The sequence below is a fragment of the Cervus elaphus genome, chromosome 18, assembly GCF_910594005.1.
Source record: "Cervus elaphus chromosome 18, mCerEla1.1, whole genome shotgun sequence".
In the NCBI taxonomy this organism is placed as follows: Eukaryota; Metazoa; Chordata; class Mammalia; order Artiodactyla; family Cervidae; genus Cervus; species Cervus elaphus.
The window spans coordinates 37,189,260-37,211,937 of NC_057832.1; the positions used below are offsets into that span (position 1 = coordinate 37,189,260).

The window sequence follows — 22,678 nt, forward strand, 5'->3', positions numbered from 1 at the left end:
ATAGGCTGACAGGGAAGCATCCATACCACATTAAAGTCACCACCACCGTGACTAAGGGCTTCTCTCTAGTCCCTGAAAACACATGCTCTGCTGATGGTCTGCTCTTTACAATATTAGTATTACCAGGCTCTGGGAGAATTACATTTAACCAGCAATAAGTAAGGAGGAGGCAAAGGTCCCAGACAGAGTTGGCTTCTACTTTGTGAATTGCTTCTCATTGTAAAAATTCATTCATTCAGTGAAGAGTGCAGCTGTTTCAAGAGGCTTATTCTTTCCATCCTTATTTCTACCTACAAACCCCCTTTTTTTTTTTGCCATAGATTGCTGTGGCAGAAACTACTCACTGTTCTCCAGTATATATGTAACCATTTTCCTTTTAGTAAAAGACCCATATACACATATTTCAGCTGAGCTCCACTAAATTTATGCCAACAGGATACATGAGAAGTGATATGTCCAAGTTCACGTTGGTCTCTCGAAACCTTTGCTTACTACTTGGCCCTTTGCCTTCTTCCCACAGCCTAGAATAGGGTGCTTTGATCATGAACTAGTGTTGGCCATACAGACAAGAACATCACCCTATGACAGAGGTTGGGAAACTTTTTCTCTAGAAGGCCAGATAGTATATATTTTAGGCTTTGGTGATCTCTGTCATACTACTTAACTCTACCATTATAGGGTGAAAACCACCATAGATAACATGTAAATGAATGGGGTAGCTGAGGTCTAGTAGAATTTTATTTACAAAAGTAGAATTTGATTCTCAGGCTGTAGTTTGCTGACTCCTGACCTAGAAGATGGCAAAGCAACAGAAAACTGGGACTTCAAATGATTCAGTGAAGTAGAGCTGAACCTCTGAAATATAGATTGATAGGTGAGAAAAAAATACACTTTCAGTGTATCTCAGCTCTCTTTATTATAGTAGCATGCTTTATTAAATGATAGATATCTCTATTTTAAAAATATATATAAAGACTGCTTAAAATCAGTTATTATTTTTTCCCTCAGGTTGTTCCACTTCGTAGGAAGCAATTCCATTTCAGTTAGTCATTGGAATAAATCTATTTTCCAGATTTTTGATTATACTAGTTCTTACATTGGTTGTTGTTTGAATGCTCTCCAACTTCTTCACTTCTTTTTGAAAAACATGTGGAAAATTAGAGAGGTGTGAAGGCAAAAATATCCCTCAGGATGCTATAAAATACTACCCCCAAATAATTTCCTTTTTCCCCCATTTCCTATACTGTATTTTTACACATTATTTTTAATAGTGACTTTCCTTTGTAAGAAATGTTAGGAGTTTGACACTCATCCTTAAGTCCATAAGTTCTGTATATTTGGAGATTAACACTATATGGGTAGCTTTGCAATTTAATATATTTTCAGTTTTTTCCACTGTAGTATTCATTTATGATATGAGGAAATATTAGTATTAAGTTGAAACATATGTAACTGACAGAAGTCAAACAATTTTTAACCTATCTAAAAATGTGGGCAATTTAAGTTGGTTCAATGTGATATATTCTAAGACACTCCTACTTACTAAGAAAATGAAATTAAATATATTAATATATACAGATGTACTAATTGAATCAGTACATACAAATTATAATCTGTCAATTTATTGTATGCTAAACCTTACTGTATACTAAATTTATATACAATGTTTTCCAAAAAAATTTTATTGAAAGCCTGAGATGTGCCTGATCCTTGTGGTACTGATCTAAGGATCTGGAATACATCAGTGAACAAGATAGGAAATGCAAAAAATTTTCTTTACTGTGTTGAGGGTGGTAAGTGTATAAATACTTGAAGGTACTAGGCAGGTACTTAAGTGAGAGAACTGACATTTCAGACAATAAGGTAGAAGGGTGCCTAGGGTATTGGAGGAACATCCCAGAGGCCACTAGACAGAATCTAGGGAAGGAAGAAAAGTAGATGAGGTCAGCGTGGTAGTATGAGGAAGGGCTGGATCATGTAGGACCTTTTTAATTATTTAAGGACCTTTGCTTCTACTTTGAGTAAAGTGGGTATCTGATAGAGCCTTTCAAGATTTCCTTACTGTTTAAAAGAATAGCCCTTTGGATAATTTGTTGAGGATAAATTCTACAGGGAACAAGAAGGAAACTGGGAGACCTGATCAGAGATTCTCGTAATAGCCCAGGTTAGTAGTGGTCACTCCAATGTGCAGTCGCTATATTCAGGATATATTCTGAATAAAATTCAACAGGATTTGCTGAAGGACTGTATGTGGAATATGAAGGAAAGAAGAGAGTCAAGGGTGAACCCAAGATTTTAACCGGAACAACTAAAAGTGCTGTGGTAACTGAAATGAAAAAGACTCCGGGAAAAGCAGATCTGGGGGAGGGTGAAGATCAGGGGATGAGCTTTGAACATCTTAAATTTAATGTATTTATTAGCCAGTCAAGTGGAGACACTGAGTAATGTTCTATCTCTCTCAGGGTAAAAGTCATCACTGTGTCTTAAAAGGCATTATTTTACAGGATATACTATTGTCTCAGCCCAACGCCTATAAGAACTCATCTTTTGTTATTTCCCCCTTCCCTCACACTGTTAGCTATACCAGTCTCTTTGCTGCTCCTCAAACATCCAGACACACAATCTGCCTCAGTGCCTATGCATTTCTGTTGCCTCTGACTGCAATCCTCTTCTCTCAGACATCTGCATAGCTCACCCCATCTCTTCCTTCAGGTCACTGGGTAATGCCAGCTCATCAAGAAGCGCTCCCTGACCCCCCTATATAAACGAGTACCCGCCCCCTTGCCCCAAGTTGTACTCTCTAACCTTCTCACCTTGTTTTACCTGTGTCCATTGTACACAAAATATCTGACACAGTATATATCTTCTTTGTCACTTGTTTTATTTTCCGTTTCCCTCATTAGAATATGAACTCCAAGTGGCAACCATAGAAATGAACTGCTTAGATTTCTCTTTCAACTGTAGGGATTGCAATTAGCCAACATCATCCAAAAGCAATGCCTTAGGGATCCACTGTAGCATTCGAGCTGAGGCCATACTCTTTCTGCCCTGCCTCAGCATTTAAGGAATACTAGGGCTTGGCCATTTCTGCCCAATGAGGGACTTCTTCAATAGACAATTATTTGTTTCAGAACTCCCTATTGTGTTTGCTGAGCTTTTGTCAGCTCTACGTCATAGTTTGAAGTTCTTCTTGTGCAGCCCTCATTCCTCTTCTCTTTTCATAGATGTCAGATCAGTGGGCTTCCTGGGTAGCGCTCATGGTAAAGAACCCACCTGCCAATGCAAGAGATGTAGAGACACAGGTTTGATCCCGGGGTTGGGAAAATCCCCTGGAGAAGGGCATGGCAACCCACTCCAGTACTCTTGCCTGGAGAATCCCATGGACAGAGAAGCCTGGCAGGCTACAGTCCATGGGGGTCACACAGAGTCAGACACAACTGTAAGTGACTTAGCACACACACACAGATCAGTATTATGGCCTAAAGTTTTTCTCAGAACCATTTTGATTTTCCCCCTTTATATTTCATAGGAGTTACTACCCTCCTTCTCCAAAACCCAACAACAACAACCACCACCCTCTTGCACTTTGAACTCAATTTCAGGATCACCTTTCTAGAGGATCTAGAAAGGCAGTCGCTAAGAGTGTTCTGAACACCTGGTAAGTGGGATTGGAATCTGAGGAGTGGATCGCTTGCCATCCCGAGTAGTATGTGAGACATAGTTCCTGTAAAAAGTGGTGCGAAAACTCACTGGTGGAGAGTAGGAAGGATATTCTAGTGGAAGGAATTACCCTGGGTAGGATAATGATGCATACTTTTCATAACTATGAAGGATGAAACACACTGAAGGACAAAGAAATTGACTGATTATTAAGTTGCAAAGATGTTGCAGTGAAAAAAAGAATAATAAAAAATTCAAGCAGGTTACACATGACATAAAATGTAATGTGAAGGCAAGAACTTCTTATCTCCATCCGTGGGAGAGCAGAAAAATTTGGAAACCAAAATTAGCATGCAATACTTTGAGTTGTTGCACTTCAAAGACAGCAAAGGTCTTACTGAACTGCAAGCTTTGGTGCCATATGGACCTTCTGAGTGCTCAGGGATCAACAGATAGGAAGAGGAGTCACTCTCCTTTGAGGAGCAGGAGGAAAATATATGGAATCAAGGTGACAGCCTTTGGTACCTCTTGGCAACCCCTTATCTAATTTTGAGTGAGAAAAATGAGATTACCAGACTCAGACTCCTGGAAAGAGAGTTTGAGTTATGTCACTAGATAAACCTCCAAGGCTAGCAGAGATGATAGCTGAGGATGGGAGGAATTGATAATGGAGAGTAGAAAAGTAAGGAAAAGAGTAACAGTTGCAACCATAAGAACTGCAGTGACAGAATTATCATTGGTTCTACTTATCTCTCTGTTCCAAATTTATGCTCAAAAAGAGATCAACTAGGGACTTCCCTGGTGATCCAGTGGCTAAGACTCTATGCATCCAATGCAGGGGTCCAATGCTCACATCAAGGGTTCAATTGCTGGTCAGGGAACTAGATCCCATACAATATAGTTCGGGATACAAGCAATTAAGAGTTCACACGCTGTAACTGAGACTCATCACAACCAAATAACTAATTATTTAAGAAAGAAAAGAAAAACTGGCACTCTGGAGGAGCCACCACCTACCACATGTAGGGAGAGGTGAATCCATGTGGCCCAGAGTGAAATGTGGTATCCACGGAGATGCACCGCTCAGATTCCCCTTCTAGACAGAACATATTCAGCTCTGAGGAGTGCAGTTAGCTGATCGTCTCCCTTTGCGCTGCAACTCCCACTGTATTGACCGAGACCTGTCACACATGCGTCACAGTCTAGTGCTCTCTCTGCCCAGTTCTGCTTCCTCACCTCTTTCCTTTCACCAGTGTCATACACACAGTCTCAAAGCTTTCTTGACAGTTCTGCTTCCTCTGTCCTTTGATTTCACAGGCATTACACCACACTTCTTACACCCTCACATACACACACATTAACCTCTTTCATCCTCAGACAGGCCTCAGCATCTGCTCCTGAAGGGTCCAAACCAACTTATACCATGAGGACAGGATTTTATCTTTTTTTGATTCTCAGCTGAATTCCCCAGTGCCTTCATTAGTATCTTTCAAGTTGTAGGCATTACATAAGTAGGATTTCGAAAGCTGTAATCTGAATTACACATGATAATTATCTCTCATTAGACTGTGGACTTCTTCAAGACAACAACAACAACAACAATAATAATAAAATGTTGAGACTTCCCTGGTAGTCCAGTGGCTAAACTCAGTGCTTCCAATGGAGGAGCCTGCGTTCTATTCCTGTTCAGGGAATTAGGTTCCACATGCTGCAACTAAGAGTTCGCACGACAGAACTGAAGATTCAGAATTCTGCAACTAAAGATCCGGCATGCCATGATGAAGATGGAAGAGCTTGTGTGCTGCAACTAAGACACAATACAGCCAAATAAATAAATAACAAACTTATTGAATACTCTGTGTGAAGTGCTCTGCATGTATTATTTCATTTAATACCACAACCTTATACAGAAGATTCTCTCATTTTTCCATTTGCCAAATGTTTTAAAAATTGAGATCACAAATGCTTACATCAACATCAAACACAGGTCAGAGCCCAAGGGTTTGATTATCAACTTACAGTGCTTTCCATTAACTCATGTTGTAATCTTTCTGATATCAGCAACTTGCAGAGTCCAACTGAATATTTCCTCAACAATTTTCAGAGTCTTTATGTAAAATATACACCTTTAATTTTATTTGCATTTTGTTTGAAAGCTTTTTATCACTTTTTTCTTCAGTGAAGATCAGTGTATTGAACTCACTAGATATTTTCATTAAATAACTTTTTTAAAGTAAAGATACCAAGGGTATCATTTAGATTTATTTCTGTCCTATATTATCTCTTCTAAATTTAAGTGATTTAGTTAAGCTTAAAAATGCTGGCTGTATCCGAACTAACAACTTTGAAGTGAAAGGCTCCCTAATCATTTTCCTGCTTCTTGACTCACCAACCATCCTTGGGCAGAGTTTTCTGGTTATCCTACCACTGTCTTTAACCTCTTTGTGGCTTCTTATGGCTATCATTTGAGGATTATGGAATCTCCATATTGGTTAGTATCATGAATGGAGAAAACCATCATCTTGGTGGAAGCCATTACTGTCATTATCTCTGTGGGTCCTGAAAGATGATGACCCTCCAGAGCACTCTCACAAGTGTTGGTCCATGCCACGATGAAATTCCAATTTTCAAAACAAGTTTCCCCTCATCCCATCCAAGTGGTAATTATATCAGACATTTTATCTGGGAAAGTTGTTTGTTACACACTTTTGCTCTTCTCTTCTTAGACTTCTTTTAATACATTTCCTCAGGATATCACATATTTTTCAGGTCAAAATTTGAGCCTATCCTGTTTCCCTCTTTTAGAGCCATGCTGGCTCACCCACATGCATTAACTTAGAGGATCTTTAAAAGTAAGTTGCCACACCCACCAACTGCTACATCAATAGAACTATTCTCAAGTCTCCCTACATTTTTTTCCCATAAAAGTACTGTCTCGTTTTATTTCTCTATCTCTGCAGGTTTCAAATTGTAGTCTCTGTATTACCTACCTGGATTTATGATTATGTTCTGTGGATATGATGCTATTCTTCTCCATGGTCCTTTGAGGTGGCTCTTGGGACCACTGTCTCCAGATCCATTATCTTCAGTCAAAATTCACTAGGGAGAACACGAGAAATTTCTTTCAGTTCATTACAAGGTATAGTTACAATATAGTAGACACATTGAAGACAGCAGAAATGATTGGATAGTATACTTACAGTTTTAAGATTCTAGAGAAGAAAAAACAGTCAAATGGTCTTTAAAGTTTGTCTTTATTGTTCTGAGTTTATTATTAAATTAAATTTACTGTGAATTTATCTGTATTTTATAGTTAAAACAAGACTTGCAGGATTTGTTTTGTCCTAACACTAGCTCACCCGCTTCTGCAGTGACTCAGCAGTAAAGAATTCGTCTTCAAAGCAGGAGCTGCAAGAGACACAGGTTCTGTCTCTGGGCTGGGACGATCCCCTGGAGAAGGGGATGGCAACACACTCCACTCTTGCCTGGAGAATCCCATGCAAAGAGGAGCCTGGTGAGCCAGAGTCCATAGGGTCGCAAAGAGTCGGACACAATTGAAGCGACTTAACACGCAGGTTCGCAACACTAGCTCACAATCTGGTGACTCTGACCTTGTTTGGATATCAGGTTTGGAGTTGGCATGCTATGGAAACCAAAAGCTGTGTTTTTGGGGAACAGCTCACAGGGAAACTATGAGCTGGTTCAGGGCTGCCCTTGGAATTAATATAGTAAACATCATTTAAAGAAATGCAATACAACCATTGTTAGCCATTGTCAATTTGCTTTCTCTCATCTTAGTATAAACATCCCAAACAAAAACAATATGATAATAGAGAGGGCCTCCGGGGTTTAGCCTTTTTCAGAGTTCCACACTGGGCCTTTTCTCTTGCTCATTTTGTTGTCATCTTCTTGCCAGAGTTTATTCATTGACCCTCAGATCTCATAATAATCTCCTTTACAAAAAGCCATGGCTCTATCCTAACTGTTGCTATAATACTAAGCTTAAAAAGGGGCCACTTGGAGATTACAACCCACAGCTGCTTGCGGGCCGGCAGCGGGCTGGGCCGCACTGCGCATGCTCTCTTCCCGGAGCCCCTCTAGCCCTTGGTAAGAGCGGCGCTCTCTCCCACACACCCATGCTCCCGGGCGCGCGAAGAGCTCCTCGTCTGACCGTCCGAGGTACAGGCAGGCAAGTGGCTGCAGGTAAGGGCGGGAGTCGGGTAGAATGCCGGCCCACCTGGCTGGCTGTAGGTTCACCCGGATAGGTCTCCAGTGGCCTTGGGGATTAAGGAGTTTCCAAACAGGGCTGTCGGACCTCCCTCATCACCTGGCTCGCTCTGGGCGCTGAGTGGCTGACTGCGCCAGCCCCACCGGTTTGCCCCTTGGTTTTGGCCTCAGTCTCTGGAGTGGCTTTGGGGTTGGTAGTGCTGGGGTTGAGGCAGGCCGGGAAAGCCTTTCCTCACAGTCCAACTCTCACATCCCTACACGACTACTGGAAAAACCATAGCTTTAAGTAGACGGACTTTTGTTGGCAAGGAAATGTCTCTGCTTTTAGTATGCTGCCTAGGTTGGTCATAGCTTTTCTTCCAAGGAGCAAGCATCTTTTAATTTCATGGCTGCAGTAACCATCTGCTGAGCCCCAAAGAATTGATACTTTTGAACTGTGGTGTTGGAGAAGGCTCTTGAGAGTCCCTTGGACTACAAGGAAATACAACCAGTCTGTCCTAAAGGAGATCAGTCCTGAGTGTTCATTGGGAGGACTGATTTTGAAGCTGAAACTCCAATCCTTTGGCCATCTGATGGGAAGAGCTAACTCATTTGAAAAGACCCTGATCCTGGGAAAGATTGAAGGTGGAAGGAGAAGGGGATGGCAGAGGGTGAGATGGTTGGATGGTATCACTGACTCAATGGACATGAGTTTAGGTAAACTCCAGGAGTTGGTGATGGACAGGGAGGCCTGGCATGCTGCAGTGCATGGGGTTGCAGAGAGTCAGACACGACTGAGGACTGGACTGAACTGAACTGAACTGGAAGGCCTAGGCCTTCCATTAGCAGGGCCTGCCAGTGGGGCGGTAGGATTGGCAACATTTTGAGGGCCCCCATATGCACATGCTGGTTGGGGTGGGCAGCAGGAGCACGTGGTGGGACTTGTGGAAGTTGTCAGCCGGTCACGACGAGGAACCCCAAAGCCCTCCATGTCCTCAGCCAGGGGTCCGTGGTGCTGGGAGTGACAGACACTGACAGGGTCTGAGTTGGATGGAGTGGCTGTATATTACCTCTTTGCTGTCTGTTCTGCCCACAGGCATCTATTTTAGACCAAATACTTCTTTTAGTATGTCTCGGGCCAGACCAAGACATTTTGTTGCATTGAAATAACCAGTTTTACTTCTCATCGTGAATACCCAGAGGGAGTCATTCCTTTGTCCAGTAGGATGTGGTTATGGTTAATATCTGACTAAAGCAGTGGTTTACTTGTATTATCTCAGTAAAATATTGGCCTGGAATGTTTCATTTCAGGGTTTTCCAAGGAGAGCAGGTTGATTTTGATGAATGTTGTAATCATTGTGGGATGAAGTTTTACATTTTACATCCTAAAATATGTCACGTTTAGGATTTTAATTTAAAGTTATGAAGAATTGAAGTTCATAGATTGCTACTACAGTTCTGAAGAAAGCAACTCAGATTTTATTTTTTCAGGTACATTAATTACACTGGCCTTTGGAAGAGCGCAGGGCCTCTCTTTAGTCCTCCTCTTATTTCATACCCTAGGAGAAGTAATTTCTGGTGCAACGATTCTAGGACATTTTATTGGATTACAGTCCCAGTGGGTAAAACTTGCACTAGGTGGATCTTCTGCTCATCTGGTTATCTTCTTATTTCTCTTCATTCGGTTATATGAAAGTTAAGAGAGTGCTGGAGTCCTCACATGTCAACCACTCTCTGATCTCCCTCTCCTTCCTGACTCTCTGACTCTTTTACCTCTCTGGTACTGGAGTGGAGGGACGGTGTACTTTAGACAGGCCTTGATAAACAGAGATGGGAAAAATGCAAAGGGGTCTTGAACTTAGGACAACCATTCTCATTTGACCTGTAGAACACCTATTTCAGAATGACCTGTTGGCTAAAAGGTAGATTCTTAGACCATTCCTAGAATTATGGAATCAGAATAGCTGAGGATAGTAGGCTGAGGATACCCTATCCAGGATACTGTATATGCTAAATATTTTGATTCATGGTTTAAGTCTGGCTGTGTGTTAGAATTATTTGTGAATTGAAAAACTCTTGATAGTGGGGTAATAGTACAGAAAAACTAAATCAGCATTTAAGTTGAATTCCCCAAGTGACTCTAGTGTGCAACTGTAGTAGAAACTTATTAATTAGGAGAGTGATATTGCCTAAATAGTGAACTTTTACTTTGACTTTCCTTTCTTTCTAACCTTATAGTATGTGGTTTAAACAAAGTTAGATTCCATAGAATCAAAGATGAAAGATGTGTTGCTCTATTAGCCTGTGAAGCTTTGTTTTATATAAATTATAAAAATAAAAACATGGTAATATTGAAGTTGGATAAATTTTATACCAAAAAATGGAATAGATTTTTAAACATATTTCACCAAAGATTGCTCCCTGAGCTTTGAGAGATAGTGATTAAAGTATCACGTTCATTGAAAAGAAAAATCTTTTCCATCCATCTTATCTATATTGTGGAAATTCATATTGTGGCAAGTGATGGAAATCTGATGTGTACAGGTCTGATTACTGCTGCTGCTGCTAAGTCACTTCAGTCTTGTCCGACTCTGTGCGACCCCATAGATGTCAGCCCACCAGGCTCCCCCATCCCTGGGATTCTCCAGGCAAGAACACTGGAGTGGGTTGCCATTTCCTTCTCCAATGCATGAAAGTGAAAAGTGAAAGTGAAGTTGCTCAGTCATGTCCGACTCTTCACTACCCCAAGGACTGCAGCCTACCAGGCTCCTCCATCCATGGGATTTCCCAGCCAAGAGTACTGGAGTGGGGTGCCATTGCCTTCTCCCTGATTACTGCAGCTGATGTTGAATGTTTTCTTAGCACCCTTATGTTGTCAGGATATAGTCAATCCTGAGAACTGTGTTCTAAGTTTGTGTATAGGTGATCTCCTAAATGACTTCCTGAGGTTCTGAGATATGGTGCATCATTTTTTTTTAATTAGAGGATAATTACTTTACAATATTATGATGGTTTCTGCCATACATCATCATGAATTGGCCGTAGGTATACATATGTCTCATCCCTCTTGAACCCTCCTCCCACCTCTCTCCCCACTTCACCCCTCTAGGTTGTCACAGAGCACTAGCTTTGGGCTCCCTGTATGATACAGCAAACTCCCACTGGTTATCTGTTTTACGTATGGTAATGTATATGTTTCAGTGCTTTTCTCTCAAATCATTCCGCCTTCTCCTTCCCCCACGGTGTCTAGAAATCTGTTCTTTATGTCTGTATCTCCTTTGCTGCCCTGCAATTAGGGTCATCAATACTATCTTTCTAGATTCCATATATGTATACACCTTAATATACAATGTTTGTCTTTTTCTGACTTACTTTACTCTGTATAATAGGCTCTAGGTTCACCCATCTCACTAGAACTGACTCAAATGCATTTCTCTTTATAACTGAGTAATATTCCATTGGGCTTCCCTGGTGGCTCAAAGGGTAAAGAATCTGCCTGAAATGTAGGAGTCCTGGGTTCAATCCCTGGGTCAGAAAGAAATGGAGAAGGAAATATCTACCCATTCCAGCATTCTTGCCTGCAGAATTCCATGGACAGAGGAGCCTGGTGGGCCACAGTCCATGGGGTCGCAAACAGTCAGTCATGACTGCACGATAAACACTTTCATTTCACTTTCACCTTTAATATTCCATTATTTATATGTACCAAAACTTCCTTATCCATTCATCTGTCGATGGACAGGTTGCTTTCATGTCCTAGCTATTGTAAATAGTGCTGCAATGAACATTGGGGTACACTGTCTTTTTCAGTTATGGTTTCCTCAGTGTATTGGTGCATTATTTCTTAATGGATTCTAGCTTCAGTCATCTCTCACTCGTATATGCACATGCACACACATCCACACACAGTGTGCTGAAGAATGAATTGATATATTTACTTATACAGTTACTGAATTGTCTTTTATGAATTTTAAGTCTATGATAATAATTTCATTGAACTGGAGTATTCATTTCATTGAACCTGAGTATTCATTTCATTGATGTATTTTAGCTTTTTGGCTTTGAAAACAATAATGGTAATTTAGACAGTTTAGAGTGAAAATTGATAGTCATTTCTATAATATAGTTTTTTGAACAAGTGGCCAAAACCAAATCTGAAATTATAGCACATATATTTTCTTCATCACAGAGCTTAATTTCCTAAGAATGTTTTCTATAAATGGAAGGGGAAATGCACATACATCATCACTCTTATCATCCTGCCTTTATTGATAAATAATGATAGTCATGACAATGTTAATTTACTACTAATCTTTTTATTGCCATTAAAATATTAAATGCTTAAACAGGCTAGGATAGAAATCAATAGATAGGTATGGTTTTTATAATCAAAATACTAAGCTTAATTAAAATTATATGGGCTGAAATAATGCTAAATGTTCAGAAATGATTTGCATAATACATAAAATATTACAAATGCTATTAAAAATTTAGTAACTCTGGAAAAGGTCTTCATATCATAATTTTAAGTAATTATTTTAGTGGATCACACATACTGAGCATGCCTTTAAAAATGTCTTGGTTACATTTATCTTCAGTATATAACCTAATGCAATTCTTATCCTGCACTTTGATGAAATTTAATGTTGATTCTATTATTTTTAAAGCTTGGAAAGCATCCCTATGTGGTGAGCAATGAAGTGTAGGAACAGTGGTTTTAGTAAATAGACTAAAAAATATGAAAACCACATAACCGAAGTAGTTACATAATACTAAATAAACTTTCTGAAACGTATTTTTTCAGGCTATATTCAGTCCCCAAAGCATAGAATCAGCAGTTTTCTCATGGATTATTTTTTGATGGTTTAATATCCTGGTCCTTACGTGACTGAAATTATAGTTGGAGTTTGTTGAAATTGACATTTCTGTGAAAGTCCTTTCCTTTTTTAGTCAATGAGTATTGTTTTTGATTAATATGATGGTCTTTAACCTATTTGCATGTTAGGGAGATTATTATTATTGATGTGAAAAATCAAAATAATTGTGTTTTTAGACACATAGGAGAAAATTAATTAGTATTTTTTGACAGTAATATCATTGTTTCCCATAAAACATGAAATCAATGTTATTATAACATTACTCATTTAGGCAGTGTTAGATATTGTCTTAACAATAATGAGGTGCTCTTTGTAGAGAATGAAAGTATGTATACCAATGGAAAAAGGAGGTTGGGAAGAATTGAGGGATTGGGATTGACACATATGTACTGTTGATACTATGTTTAAAGTAGATAATTAATGAGAACCATACTCTTGCCTGGAAAATCCTGGAGGAGCATGGTAGGCTGCAGTCCATGGGGTCGCAAAGAGTCAGACACGACTGAGTGACTTCACTTTCACTTTTCACTTTACTGTGTAGCACAAGGAACTGTAGTCAGTGCTCTGTGGTGACCTAACTGGGGAGGAAGTCCAAAAAGAAGGGATGTGTGTGTATCTGATTCACTTTTCTGTACAGCAGAAACTAACTACTATATAGCACAGGGAACTCTACTCAGCATTCTGTACTAACCTATGTGGGAAAAGAATCTGAAAAGGAATGAATATATGTATAACTGAAGCATCTAGCTGTACACCTAAAACTGATGCAACATTGTCAATCAGCTATACTCCAATATAAAATAAAAACTAAATTTTAAAAATGAGATTCTTTCTAACGTTTAATTATTTGATGGGGGCCATTCTTGATAGGCTACAATGATTAGTCCTTTTTCTAAGGAGTATAATAGATTTCTAAGCAGTGCATTTTTTTATCTGAAGGTTTAGGTTGCTTAACTAAAATCACATTATAAAGCTAAAATATGGTTTTATTTTATGGTTTAACTTGTGCTCATTTATGCTACTTGAATCCTTGACTGGCAGTTTGTAAGGAGTAAACAAATAAACCATTTTTCCCTCAAAGTATTAATATTTGAGCATAACTGCTTACTTGTACAAATTGGTATAATTTTCAGTATTACGTTGGCCTTTTCAAGCATATTTGTTTTGTATAAAGACTGACTTGTCAGTTTTACTCTCAGTTTTTTGGGGGGGTCATATCTACCTCTTTATCTTCATTCTTCCCTTTAGTTGAGGTGTAGAAATTAAATCACCTTTCAGTGGAATAAATACTATAACCAAACTAGTAAGACTTCCCAGAATTTTCCAACAAAAATTTTGGATCTTAGTAAGTAAATCATATTTCACTACCATCCGGAATTTCCAGTTTAAGCACTACATCTGTCTCTTGAAAATTGAAATTGCTTTCAATTCTTAATTTTATTTAAATTTTTAATTATTACTTTCAGGATTTTTATACTACTTGCTCTCTCCTTGTCTTTACTAGTTGTATGTTCTAGAGCATATAAAATCAATGTAATGCAAGCCATATTTATTCTATAACAGTTTGAGGCCAAACACGAGATAAAAATCACATAGTGATTTAAACAGGGAAAGTTTAATATAAAGAATTGTCAAGCTAAGAAAGGAGAGTAAATATGAAGGTACAAAGAGAACTTTAAAAGTACCCTAGAGCGGAGCGAGGGTACTCAAGGAAGGATAACCTTGGAAGGGGGGCCCTATTCCAAGAGTGAGTTTCAGACTCCTTTGAAGCTGTGTGGTTTCAGCCCACTGGATGGCCAAGAAGTTCCCTGGGTTGCCTGGGTCAGAGATGGTCCAGTGTTCCTGAGCAGCAAGAAACAATCCTTGGAAGTGTGACGGAGCCACGGTTGGTGGGCAGACACTCAGAAAGGGTTGAGGTGCTCTTACAGTTGTGAGACCGGAGACGTGCAGTGTCTCTATCCGGAAGGAGGGGCTTCCTCCCGTGGTTCAGCAGGAAAGAATCCTCCTGCAATGCAGGAGACCCAGGTTCATACCTGGGTGGGGAAGATCCCCTGGAGGAGAGCAGGGGCAACCCACTCCAGTATTCTTACCTGGAGAATCCCAAGGACAGAGAAGCCTGGTGGGCTGAGTCCATAGGGTCTCAAAGAGTCAGACACGGATGAAGCGACTTAGCACCCATGCAGGCATGCACTATCTGACGGGAAGATGATTGCTGGGCTGGGGGTGGGGCTGTGAGTTTGTTCAGGGACTGTGCTCTAAATATCTGGCTAGAGCAGAGTGCCACCAGACGTCCTCAAACATCCACCTTGCTGATGACTGTTCATGGACTTTAGCACTCCAGGCTCCTCTGTCCCTGGGTTCTCCAGGCAAGAATATTGCAGTGGGTTGCCATTTCCTTCTCCAGAGGATGTTGCTGACCCAGGGATGGAACCTGGGTCTTCTGCAACCCCCTACTGTTCAGTGAGAGCAAGATGAAAGCCAAAATCTCAGCAGTCAGAATCAAGATGCAGAGTTTCCTTCATCCTGCAGTGTCCAACACCCTCAACTTAAAAGTATGTGGACAAGAAAGACAAAATGCCCTGAGTCCAGTCCAGTATCACAGAGCAAGTACTGAGAGTGAATTTGGAGCTCAGAAGCATTAAGCTGATAACTGACACCAAGCCACATATAGAAAGAAAGGTGAAATTAGTTTAAATAATGTATTGAATGTGATATATAAAAATATTACCATTTTAACAGTTAATATAAAAATTAATGAACTTTTATATTACTTTAGTGCTAAGTATTCAAAATCCAATTTATATTTTGCACTGACAGGACATCTCATTTTGGGCACTAAATTTTCGTTGAATGAATTTGATCCGTATCTTTCATAAAATCTACAGTTGAAAAAGAAAAGAATTCATATAACCAAATTGTTCCAGATATACTTACATTTTCAAAAAAGGTTGAGAATCCCAAATCATTTTCCTTTAACATTCACATTTGTGAAACTCATCTGTTTTAGAGAAATTGATATGAACACACATGAGTCTCAAACCCATGTCTGAGTTAAGTTCACTAATGGTTCTGTTAACTCAGTATTATCAATATTGAAGTCAAAAGAGTATTACAAAATTGAAAATTATCTCTAAATTTATCACTATCAACAAAGTGTTCTTCAAATTTTCTTATAGATATGCAGCCAATTTACATAATACTGTCAAAACTATTTAAAATTTTCTGCATTTAGAAAACTGTATAAAAGCATTGTTAGTGATTGAATTATTCAATTTCAATTTTAAAATATTCTCATACTTGTCTCATTAGAGCATGAATAAGGTTTTCCTTTCCTTGGTAATTCAACTCTAATTCATTCATATACAGTGTGATATGAATTATAATTTGATAAGCAAGAAACCCACTAGACTTTTAAAGATACTGTACTAACTTGAATTTAAGGAACAGAGTCATTTTGAAATGAAAGGAGTTCTCTGGGTCTTCAGCCTTCCTAATGGAAGGAGTTCTCTGGGTCTAGCCTTCCATAGTGGAGAAGGCAATGGCAACCCACTCCAATACTCTTGCCTGGAAAATCCCATGGATGGAGGAGCCTGGTAGGCTGCAGTCCATGGGGTTGCGAAGAGTCGGACATGACCGAATGACTTCACTTTCACTTTTCACTTTCACGCATTGGAGAAGGAAATGGCAACTCACTCCAGTGTTCTTGCCTGGAGAATCCCAGGAACGGTGGAGCCTAGTGGGCTGATGTCTATGGGGTCGCACAGAGTTGGACACAACTGAAGTGACTTAGCAGCAGCAGCCTTCCATAGACATGAATCAGACAGAAAGTTCTTCAACTCTAAACACAAGCCAGAAGGCAGAGCCAATGGTCATGGTAAATCACTCTCAGTCAACTGGTCTCACTTTTATCAAGGAGTTGGAAATATGCTATTAACTGTATTTTAGAATTGTAATAGATCTGGGACTTCCATGAGCTTTTCTTTCCCCTTTCTCCCTTTCTTTCCTCAATTTTTTTTTATTGTGATGCAATGCATATAATATAAAAATTACCGTCTTAACCACTTAAAATATACAGTCCCATGATATGTTCCTGTTACTCTGCACCCATCATCAATATCTCCAGAAGTCTTTCCATCTTGCAGAACTAAAGCTCTATACCCATTAAACAATAATTCCTTATTCATTCTGCCAGCAAGCTCATGGTAACTACTATTATACTTTGTGTCTATATGATTTTGACTACTCAAAGTACTTCATATAAGTGGAACTGTATAGCATTTGTCTTTTGTGACTGGCTTATTTCACTTCAATTGATGTTCTCAAGGTCCACCCATATTTTAGCATATATAAAACTTTTCTTCCCATATAGGAAGACTGAATAATATTCCACTGTATGTATATACCACATTTTATTTACTCATTGGTCTACCAATGAATACTTGGGTTGTTTCCATGTTTAAGCTACTGTGCATAATGCTGCTATGAACATGCATGTATGGATATCTCGTCAATTTCTTGCTTTCAATTCTTTTGAGTACATGCAGAGAAGTGGAATTGATGGATCAAAGGGTAATTAAAATTTTTATTTTTTGAGGAACCACCATATGGTTTTCTGCAGCTATACTATTTAATATTCCCACCAGCTGTGTATAGGGGTTCCAGTTTTTCTACATCCTTGACAATACTTGTTACCATCCTAACACATATGAAGTGATATCTCATTATAGTTTTGATTCGTATTTGCCTAATGATTAGTGATGTTCAGTACCTTTAGTGGGCCCATTCACCATTTGTATATCTTTAGTGAAATGTCTGTTGAACTCCTTTGTCTATATTCAAATTGACTTTTTTGCTTGTGTTTTGAGTTTTAGGGGTTCTCTGTATATATTTTGGGTGTTAATAAATTATCAGATATGTAATTTGCAAATATTTTATCCTGTTCTGTGAATTTCATTTTTAATCTGCTGATAGTTTCTTTTGATGTGCACTATTTTAAAATTTTCACAAAGTCCAGTTGGTGCATTTCTCTTTTGCTGTCTGTGCCTTTGGTGTCAAATCCAAAAAATCATTGTCTAATCTAATGCCATGAAGCTTGCCTTGTGTTTTTTTCTAAGAGTTTTGTAGGTCCGGGGCATGCAATAATGGGCAGAAATACTACAAAAATGACCACCCACCTCTTTGCACCTCTTAGATTAGAAGCAGTAATCAGTGATCAGAGCACAGATTTTTGCTCAATATTTGCAGGAAAAGGTTCTTTTTTACCCACTGTGGTTCCTGTGAACTGTGTCCAAGCTGCTTCTGGAAAGCATGGCTGTTGGCTGTGGAGCTCAGGAGTAGGATTGGGTAAGCGTGGGTAGCTGCTATTATGCTAAGAGCAGAAACCAATCAAAATTAACTACAATTTACCCTCCAGCCCTTCTCCTAGGAGTTACAAACCCTCACTAGACTCTGGAGTTTCAGAATAGTTATGTCAGACAGATTCTACTAGTGCAATTTTTGCTGAGATAAGGAGACAGATTTCTTGTGCTTCCTACCCACCATCTTTTCTAAGTTAATATGACTACTTGATCAATCTCTTGAAGTGGTCATTTGGACTTAGGTCTGCATTTAAAATATGTTTTAAAGCATCCATTAACTTGAGCTAGAGAGGTGAATAAATCATGGAAGACTAGCAGGTACTTTTGATTCCCTATTAAAAACAATTATTCTAATACAACTAGTTTTATGTACAATGATCTAATAGTTTTATTTGCCCAACATGACATTTGATCAATAGCTAGTTGTCTATATCAATCTCTAGAATGGAATCTGTAAGATCTACTTATGTTTAATTTTATAATTGACAGTAATTGGATGACATTTTATTTCATGAAGAGAGCCAAGTCAAGCATAACTAGTCAGTTTATGACAAATCATTGACATTGGTCTGTGCAAAGTTTCTGTGTTTATTTATGAAAATTATTCCATTTTATCTGCAATTTCCCTCTTGTATCTTCAACATTATGACAGCCTTAAAGCATGTTTGAGGTATATCCCTCTGTTTGTAATAATTCTTGTAAAAACTATATTGTTGTGTGGTTTGTTGGTTTACATAAGTTATGCTGCTGCTGCTGCTAGATCACTTCAGTTGTGTCCGACTCTGTGTGACCCCATAGACAGCAGCCCACCAGGCTCCTCCGTCCCTGGGATTCTCCAGGAAGAATACTAGAGTGGGTTGCCATTTCCTTCTCCAACGCATGCATGCATGCTAAGTCGCTATAGTCATGTCGGACTCTGTGAAACCCCATAGACAGCAGCCCACCAGGCTCCTCTGTCCACAGGATTCTCTAGGGAAGAATACTGGAGTGGGTTGCCGTGTCCTTCTCCACATAAGTTATATTGTTATATAAATCTAATTTCAGTTTAGTTCAGTCGCCCAGTCGTGTCTGACTCTTTGCAACCCCATGAACTGCAGCACGCCAGGCCTCTCTGTCCATCACCAACTCCTGGAGTCCACCCAAACCCATGTCCATTGAGTCGGTGATGCTATCCAACCGTCTCATCCTCTGTCATCCCCTTTTCTTCCTGCCCTCAATCTTTCCCAGCATCAGGGTCTTTTCAAATGAGTCAACTCTTCCCATCAGGTGGCCAAAGTACTGGAATTTCAGCTTCAACATCAGTCCTTCCAATGAACACCCAGGACTGATCTCTTTTAGGATGGACTGGTTGGATCTCCTTGCAGTCCAAGGGACTCTCAAAAGTCTTCTCCAATACCATAGTTCAGAAGCACCAATTCTTCGGCACTCCGCTTTCTTTACAGTCCAACTCTCACATCCGTACATGACCAGTGGAAAAGCAATAGCTTTGAATAACTGGACCTTTGTTGACAAAGTAATGTCTCTGCTTTTTAATATGCTGTCTAGGTTGGTCATAACTTTCCTTCCAAGGAGTAAACGTCTTTTAATTTTATGGCTGCAATCACCATCTGCAGTGATTTTGGAGCCCCGAAACATAAAGTCAGCCACTGTTTCCACTGTTTCCCCATCTTTTTGCCATGAAGTGATGGGACCGGATGCCATGATCTTAGTTTTCTGAATGTTGAGCTTTAAGCCAACTTTTCCACTCTCCTCTTTCACTTTCATCAAGAGGCTCTTTAGTTCTTCTTCACTTTCTGCCATAAGGGTGGTGTCATCTGCATATCTGAGGTTATTGATGTTTCTCCTGGCAATCTTGATTCCAGCTTGTGCTTCCTCCAGCCCAGAGTTTCTCAGGATGTACTCTGCATATAAGTTAAATAAGCACAGTGACAATATACAACCTTGACGTACTCTTTTTCCTATTTGGAACCAGTTTGTTGTTCCATGTCCAGTTCTAACTGTTGCTTCCTGACCTGCATACAGGTTTCTCAAGAGGCAAGTCAGGTGGTCTGGTATTCCCGTCTCTTTCAGAATTTTCCACAGTTTATTGTGATCCACACAGTCAAAGGCTTTGGCATAGTCAATAAAGCAGAAATAGATGTTTTTCTGGAACTCTCTTGCTTTTTCAATGGCCAGCGGATGTTGGCAATTTGATCTCTGGTTCCTCTGCCTTTTCTAAAACCAACTTGAACATCTAGAAGTTCATGGTTCACGTGTTGCTGAAGCTTGGCTTGGAGAATTTTGAGCATTACTTTACTAGCGTGTGAGATGAGTGCAATTGCGTGGTAGTTTGAGCATTCTTTGGCATTGCCTTTCTCTGGGATTGGAAACTGACCTTTTCAGTCTTGTGGCCACTGCTGAGTTTTCCAAATTTGCTGGCATATTGAGTGCAGCACTTTCACAGCATCATCTTTCAGGATTTGAAATAGCTCAACTGGAATTCCATCACCTCCACTAGCTTTGTTCATAGTGATGCTTCCTAAGGCCCACTTGACTTCGCATTCCAGGATGTCTGGCTCTAGGTGAGAGTGAGTGATCACACCATCATGATTATCCGGGTTGTGAAGATCTTTTTTGTACAGTTCTTCTGTGTATTCTTGCCACCTCTTCTTAATGTCTTCTGCTTCTGTTAGGTCCATAACATTTCTGTCCTTTATTGAGCCCATCTTTGCACACCTAATTTAGTTTCTTGTTTTTTTCTATTCAGCATTTTAAAAAAGATCAATGTTACTCTTTTTATATCTATTCAGAATTTTCCTGTTGCCATGCAGTAGTTTATAGTATGCATTTACACACTTTATCCTCTTTCCCAGGGGTGAGCTAACAGATCTCCTATTTATCACAAACGTTCCTCATGCTATTACCCTTATGGACTGGGACATAGATTTTATTCAGCATAAAACAGCACTGGTAATGCTACATTTGAGATAGCCTCCATTCATGTATGTAACTTTAAAGACTCATGTCCTATGTTTCTCCCTGGGAATTTAAATTAAAGGCCAGAGGAAGAAACCTTTTAATCCCAAATTAAGGGGCCACTGATTTTCCCACAGACTTATTAATGAAGTGAATCAAACCATTATAGTGTGGTCTAAATTCTGTGTGAATATTGAGTATTGTTTAAATAGTCATTAAAAAATACTTACGGAAAGAAAAATTCTCCCATGAAAGTATATGAAAATTGTTGCTGTCATTATAAAGTCATTTGAAAGGAGCGTTTTTTTTTTCTTGCTACCATAGAATCTTACTTTAAAGAATAATTTTAAGTGCTGTGAAAAGACTGATGTTTTCTTTCTTATAGTCTTGAATCTTGGTATCATTTCCAATTCATCTGGACCAAGTTGAATTTATGATCCATAAATAAAACCATCCATCAGATTTTCATACTAGAGGCTAACATAAAAAACAACCACTAGTCAACATTATGTATACTAGTTATAGACTTATTAAAATTTGAATTTCTAATGGAAAATAAATTTCTTCCTGTGAACATGATTGAGTGAGTGAGTGAAAGTCACTCAGTTGTGTCCGACTCTTTGCTACTCCATAGACTATACAGTCCATGGAATTCTCCAGGCCAGAATACTGGAGTGGGTAGCCTTTTCTTTCTCCAGGGGATCTCCCCAACCCAGGGATCGAACCCAGGTCTCCCGCACTGCAGGCAGATTCTTTACCAGCTGAGCCACAAGGGAAGCTCATGAACATGATTAAGCATATTGAATTTCACTGCTTTTTTACTTTTCTTCTTTTAGAAATTTGGAAAGTAATTTAAAAAAAAATAAAGTTCAAGATTAAGGATTTATTTCCAGCCAGAAGCTCACAGGTTATTTGACCTTTATCCTATTGAGAGGTAAGATCTGTTCCCCACCTCTGTGACTTATTTGATTAATGGAATATGACAGTGTGACTTTGTGTCTGTTTCCAAGCCTAGCTTTTAAGTAACTGGCTGTTTTCAATGATAAATTCTTGGAATGTTCATTATGAGGGCAGCCAGCTTCCATGTAAAAAGAAGACTGATTGTGTTGTGAGGCTTGCTTAGAAGCTGAGGTGACCACATGGAGAGCATGGTGAATGTTTAGTTCACCCTGAGCTGTTCCAGCTACATTAACACAGGCATCGGACACATGGGTGAAGAAGTCTTCAGATGCTCTGACTGTAATCTAGTATGTGTGTGTTTATGTATGTATATGTATGTATGTTCAGTCACTCAGTTTTGTCTGACTCTGTGTGACCCTATTCATGGTAGCCCACCGGGCTCCTCTGTCTATGGGATTCTCCAGGCAAGAACACTGGAGTGGGTCGCCATGCCCTCCTCCAGGGGATCTTCCTCACCCAGGGATTGATCCCTCGTCTCTTATGTCTGCTGTGTTCGCAGGTGGGTTTTTACCACTAGTGCCACCTGGGAAGCCACAAACAGTGTCAAATAAAAAAGTATTTTAGGCCATTTCATTTTTGAGCTGATTGACATACAGCATTAGACAATCAAAATACTTGATCTCCAAAGTGTTTCTCAGGCTTGTGGGATGTTATGGCAATTGT

The 22,678-nt window shown here is 39.4% G+C and overlaps 1 long non-coding RNA gene across 1 annotated transcript; it reads left to right on the top strand.

The window, feature by feature from the left end:
* The first annotated feature begins 793 nt into the window (after nucleotides 1-793).
* On the top strand, nucleotides 794-5,506 carry LOC122673826. Its single transcript, XR_006334838.1, has 3 exons — nucleotides 794-874; nucleotides 2,231-2,322; nucleotides 5,226-5,506. It is a non-coding gene; the product is annotated as an uncharacterized LOC122673826 (long non-coding RNA).
* The last annotated feature ends 17,172 nt before the right edge of the window (nucleotides 5,507-22,678 follow it).